Source organism: Pantherophis guttatus, chromosome 6, assembly GCF_059756535.1.
Source record: "Pantherophis guttatus breed Tessera chromosome 6, ASM5975653v1, whole genome shotgun sequence".
NCBI lineage: Eukaryota > Metazoa > Chordata > Lepidosauria > Squamata > Colubridae > Pantherophis > Pantherophis guttatus.
This window is the reverse complement of record NC_142068.1, coordinates 45,199,956-45,205,872: the sequence shown is the minus strand read 5'-3', so window position 1 is coordinate 45,205,872 and position 5,917 is coordinate 45,199,956.

Here is a 5,917-nt window from a genome sequence, read left to right as displayed (position 1 = left end):
TGTTCTAATCCCAGCCAAATTGAACTGCTAGTACCTGCTATGGAAACCAGGTACCTATGCCCAGAAAAGCAAATCTCTGCTCTCCAAGTGGCTCTTTATATTTGTCACTATCAGTGGGATGGAAGGAGCTGAAGCTGGATTCACGTAAAGCCTCTGCTCCAGGCTATTTAGCACCACCCCTTCTAAGTTTGTGAAGGAGCCTCTTGGGGGTAGCCAGCAGCCAATCTTCACTAGCAAGCTTCCCTCCTCCCAAGTCTGACTTGGGTGCCAGCCATGAACATGTCCCCACCTCTAACTCTGGGCTGCTCCTCCACCCTCAGTCTTCCCCCTCCTCCTTCTCCTTCCCTGCCCTGGACCATCTGGGTTGTTCGTATGCCTTTCAAAACAGCCTTGTTCTTTTCCATAAGATGCATGGCATCAGTCTCCAGCTGCCATTGCCTTGAAATACTACAAAGCAGCTATCATTAGGCAGCAGATTTTCTGTCCCCAGGCTTCATTTCTGGAGTGCATTAAAAATGAGCAGATTAGTTTAAAGCGGCTTTCATTCTCCCCTCCTATTTCAGGTGCAAAATATGTTAGTCCTGATAAGACCATGAAAAACCTGTCTGTTTTGATTAGCAGTCTCTCTAATGTATTGAGACAAATGTTTAGCCTACTAATTAAACAATGAAACAATCACATTCTGACTTTTTCCTGTAGAGATTATTATAGGTAAAAGTTTTGGTGAGGGTGGCAGGAAATACTGTCACCCCTTTTACAATATTTTTTTGAGAGAGACAAAGGAGAGCAAATCTGTGTCTGTTTTAGTAAAGTTAACAATGAGGGGATCTTGTCAGTATGATCACTCAGAATGAAGAGAAGCATCCTCTTCCTCCACCTCCTCCCTACACCAGATAAGTAAATAGGTGATATGTATGCTTCCTGGAGAACAAGAAGATGAACCATGTAGGCTACCAGAAATTATCATGGGGAGCATATGGGAGACTTTTGAAAGAACTATTGTTGTTGTCAGATGAATAAATGTCTAAAGTATTATTCACTAGACCAGGGGTGGGCAACTGTGGCCCTTTTACAACCTGTGGACTTCAACTCCCAGAATTCCTGAGACAGCCAAGCTAGTTCAGGAATTCTGAGAGTTGAAGTCCACAGGTTGTAAAAGGGCCACAGTTGCCCACCCCTGCACTAGACAGAATGTGAAAACTCTTTGCAAAAGGTATATGCTCATATATTTTATGTAATATACTTATATGACTGTCCATTCACCAAAGCATTCTGGATGGCAAACAAATGAGTCTCTGACAGCTAGGTCTGTCATTTGTGGGATGTACAGCTGCTCCCATATAAAGAACTGGTGCTAAAATAAATCACCAGCCTCACATATTAGTTGTGCTGTTACACTATGAAAACCCATGATTAACCGAATTATCCTGATTGCTGGAGTTTGCACAATACATTAAACTCTAAATTAACCACACTGACTAGGTTTTTCCACTATAATTGATGATAATCTCTATGCCACCTTTCTGCTTAGCAAAAACATTTAGTGTTACAGTTAAAACAGTAACTACAGTGTGGTATTTAATGGACAGTAAAATATAGAATATTTTTTTTTCTTTTTACAACCCTTTAATTCCTTTATTGGGGTGAGTCAGGGTGACTAGAGAATAAATAATATAAAAACTAAAAAAAAAATTGAAAGCACAAATATTTGTGTACTCATTTATTACTATTATTTATATTCTCCATTTCCAGTCCCAGTTCTATCCAAGTAGTTTTCAAGCAACATAGATAATTCTGAATTAAAAATAAAACATTCTTAAACAAACAAACACAAACATTTTTTCCAAACCCCTTCCCCAGGGCAGTTGACACTAATGGCCTTGTAGCAGAGAAGGGAGAATTCTGGAGAAAAGGCTTTGATAATCCCCATCACCTCCCCCCTTGTTTTAATGAATAACTTGGTCAGTTCTGATTCCGACAACTGTGCTTAAAACATATCATGGCTAAAACCAATCACAATTCTTTTGTGGAAAGATAGCTAGAATAAAGCCTGTTAAGATTTCTAATAGTTTACCTAATATTTCACAAAAGCTGTGATGTATAAAGATAATACTACAGGGCTTGTGATAAACCCTGACATGTTCCTTACCTAGTCTGTGTTCCAGCTAGGTCGTGTTTGAAATAAAACAAAAAACAGATGGGTTTGAATGTCCGTCTGCTCTTCTTGTAAATTCCATGTAGGTCAGTGTTTCTTAAACTTGGCCACTTTAAGGTGTGTAGACTTCAACTCCCAGAATTCTCTAGCCACTGATGTAAGTGATGATGCAGAGCCACATCTGTAATTGAGACCGAAACGAAACATCTACTTGAGCTAAGGGGCAGAAGGTTGTGCCTTTGCTGATTGTGAATGCGGCTAGAAGGCAGCATTGAATCTTATCGAATGTGGCATGTATTCATTTTGATGGGATGTGTTAAACTACTCCTGTTTTTAGGAAGTGTTATTGAATCTAGTTGGCAGCAAAGACACAACATTTCTGTGTCCCTGTATTGCCATTTAGTGGTAGTTTGGATTTCTGCAACTTAGATCTGCTTGCACTGTCTTTGAATATGTAGGATTACAATGCACAACATCTCTAGCCAGCATAATCCTTAGATAAATTTGAGGATGAGGGGAGTTGCAGTCCAACATCTGGAAAAAAACAAAACTTAGCTATTAGCTGGAGTCTTTGCTAATATATCCACCACACCTGGACTCCATTACTTGGGCCAACTGTGAAATGATAGCACAGAGTTAGATGGCGGTGGGGTTTTTTTGGGGGGGGTGTACCTGTTTTCTTCTATCTATTGGCTATCTGTATTTTTCCAGCCCAGATCTGGTAGCCCTTGATATAAATATACATACAGTAAATAGAATAAAAGAGGAAGCAAACATGCTTTATATTATGTTGAAATTGCCATTGTATTGTAACAAGAATTTTGAGATCAGCAGAAATTCAGCCGGTGTAGTTTTCTCCATTGCTGTTGAATGATTTGATTGTTGTTAAATACTTTAAATTCACAGGACCATTTTCATTAAATAAGTGGATTAGATATACGGTAGTGTCACTCATGTTTGTGATTAATAAGATTGTGAAAAAGAACTGCAAAGTTCTGGATTACAGATAAATATTAGCTAATACACAAACATCTCTTTTCTTGTATCTATCTAGTGGTTATTTTTGCAGTCCAAATCTTATACTGTAACCCTAAGTTAAAGAAAGATTCTCGTTACTTTTAATGAGACAGTCTGCCCTGAAAAAATTGGGGTTGGGATAGATACTGGAGCCCATTATAATGAGGGAAGTCTAGCTACTTATTAAATATAACAATGTTTTATATATCTTGTGAGAATTTATGTTGCAGCCAACATCACTAGAGAATTACTTCAAAGGTCAGAATAAAAGCAAAATGAAGCGAGAAAACCACCAAATAATATTATTTGGGAGAATAGATATGCTACCACTCTGCAGTGAAATGTGTAGAGTTAATGTAGATTTTCTTCCAAATATTGAATGGATGTACTTTTAGCAAATTTAAAAGTGTTTAAAATGAGCAATTTATTAGGTTTATCACCTGTTCATTTTATGTGAAAAACTTGTGCTTTAAATAGACCAAACTAACCAAGATACTTTTCTCTAACACTGAATCTAATCAGTGAATCTAATCAGTCATTAGAACTTCTTCTAATTAAATGAACTCTGCTCAATAGCTATTAAAAGCATCACTGCCCAATTGTGGCAAAATGTTATAAATTAGCAATTTGGTAAAGTGCACAACAGAAAATGTCTAAATAATAACCTGGTTATATGAAAATATGTCAAAGACCCTTTGATATTCTCAGAAACCATTCTCAATGAAGAGAGCCTAGCTCTGAAATAGGGCCACATTATGTCATTGCATCAAGAGTCACACACAACACAAACGGGCTTTTGAACCCACTAGGCCTTGGGAACGAGGCAGGAATGAACAAAGTTAAGGAAAGTGTTTCAGAAAGATTACTCAGTTCTGGGAAAGAAGAAAGCATGAGAAGGACATTCAACAGAATCTCACCTTGACATTGTTTGGTAAAAGAAGTAGTAGAGAGAAATTCTTAGAAGCTTTCAAGCTTTATTATATCCTATAACAATAGGTCATTCTTGAAAACCACATTGTTCCTGTTTCTTGACCTTGAGTGCCTCAAAGGATTGACAGTGAGTAACATCCTACTATCCTTCATAATACTTGATATCACAACTGAAATATATATCCACCCCAAAATAAGGTTCAGTAAACTTTCCTCCCAGGTAAATAGATCTAGACTTATGGCTAAAAGACTTAACATTTTTATAGTTGGAAAATGTTTAACATGACAGAAATATTTTTAAAATGCATTTCAAATAAAACCTTTTGGCTAATCTTGCTATTTCTCGTAGCTTGTATGTGTTATATGGTCATCATCAGGTGCTGTCATCCAGTTTCACATATACTACTCAGTGCAAAGATAACTTTTTGGGGACATAGATTCCAGGTGGGATTCAGCTTTGTTTTTTTTTTAGTTGAAGTGGAGAGACACCCTCTCTCAAGCATATTAATTGGTGGCTGCCGCTGGAGTTCAGATAAGATAGAGACATGGCTTTATCAAACCCACTGACTTGAGTGAAGGGGATGGCTTCAGGGCCCCAGTTATCCCAGCTAAGAACAAGATAAGCTCTCTGGCACTGACAGAAAATCGCTGGCTTCTGATGAATGTGCTGTTTTGATGTTGCTAATGAACAGTATGTAGAGGGGGGAGAATGACAGGCTTTGGAGTGTGAGTATCACAAGGTGAGACTGTATGTGGGAATTTATAGGAGTGTGAAAACAAAACAGTGTATGAATCAGCCATTTGGGGTGATTTGGGGCTAGCTGCTGGTTTCTATTATGTTATTTTTAAGGAAGGAGTGAATTTTATTTCTCGTTTGCTTGAAGGAACTGTTAGCCTGAAACGACTGTACGCCCACTTAGAAAAAATGGCTGGGCCACTTATTTGTCTTTTTTATGAATGGCAATAAAATCCTGCCTGCCAAATTCTCAAGATCATTTTTGTTCAGAAAGTGCCCCAAATATACAGAAGCACTTCTTCATGCATCTTCCTTCATATGGTCCGTTTCTTTTTCTAGATATAATCATTCCCAAATGGTAGACTACTGTGAAAGAAGTCTAGTAAGCCTGGGCCAAGAATGGGGAGGATGAAGGATCCAGAAACAAGCTGTCCTGTCAGATCCTTGGAACACAGCTTAACAAACTCCAGCTAAAGTATGCGACAGAGCTGCTCCATCTAAGGCCTCCTTCCCACTTGTACATGCATTTGCATTAACCCTGGTGGAATATCTTGGCTACCCTGATTGTTGACATAGCCAGCAGAAAAAGAGAGAATTGAAGACAAATGTTTCCACAGCTTTTGGTTATAAACAGAATCACAAGCAAATGGTTTCTGGCTATCCAGCCCCTTGACCTCATGCTCTTCAGATGTGCCATGTCTTATATTTCCTCTCCTAATGTCCTAAATATGTATAGAACATTCAAGATACAATAACTGAAACTAGAGGATTCACCATCACTCTGAATTCTAGAGAGAGAGAAAAAAAAAATAGATGTATTATTGTGTTACACCAAGGTAAATTGAGATTTATTGAGCCAAGTTAATCTTAACTGAATCATAAAACTGATTGCCTGAATTCATATGGTACATTCATCCATTATTTGGCCAAACATATTTAACATATGGGGTTCTCACAATACAAATCAAACTAGCATATTTTGTGGATCCAACCACTAAATGAGTGTGTTGTATAAATGCCTAGAGCAGGTGAGATGGATATTTTGGGGGAAACTGCTGAGAGTGACTACATGACAAGTG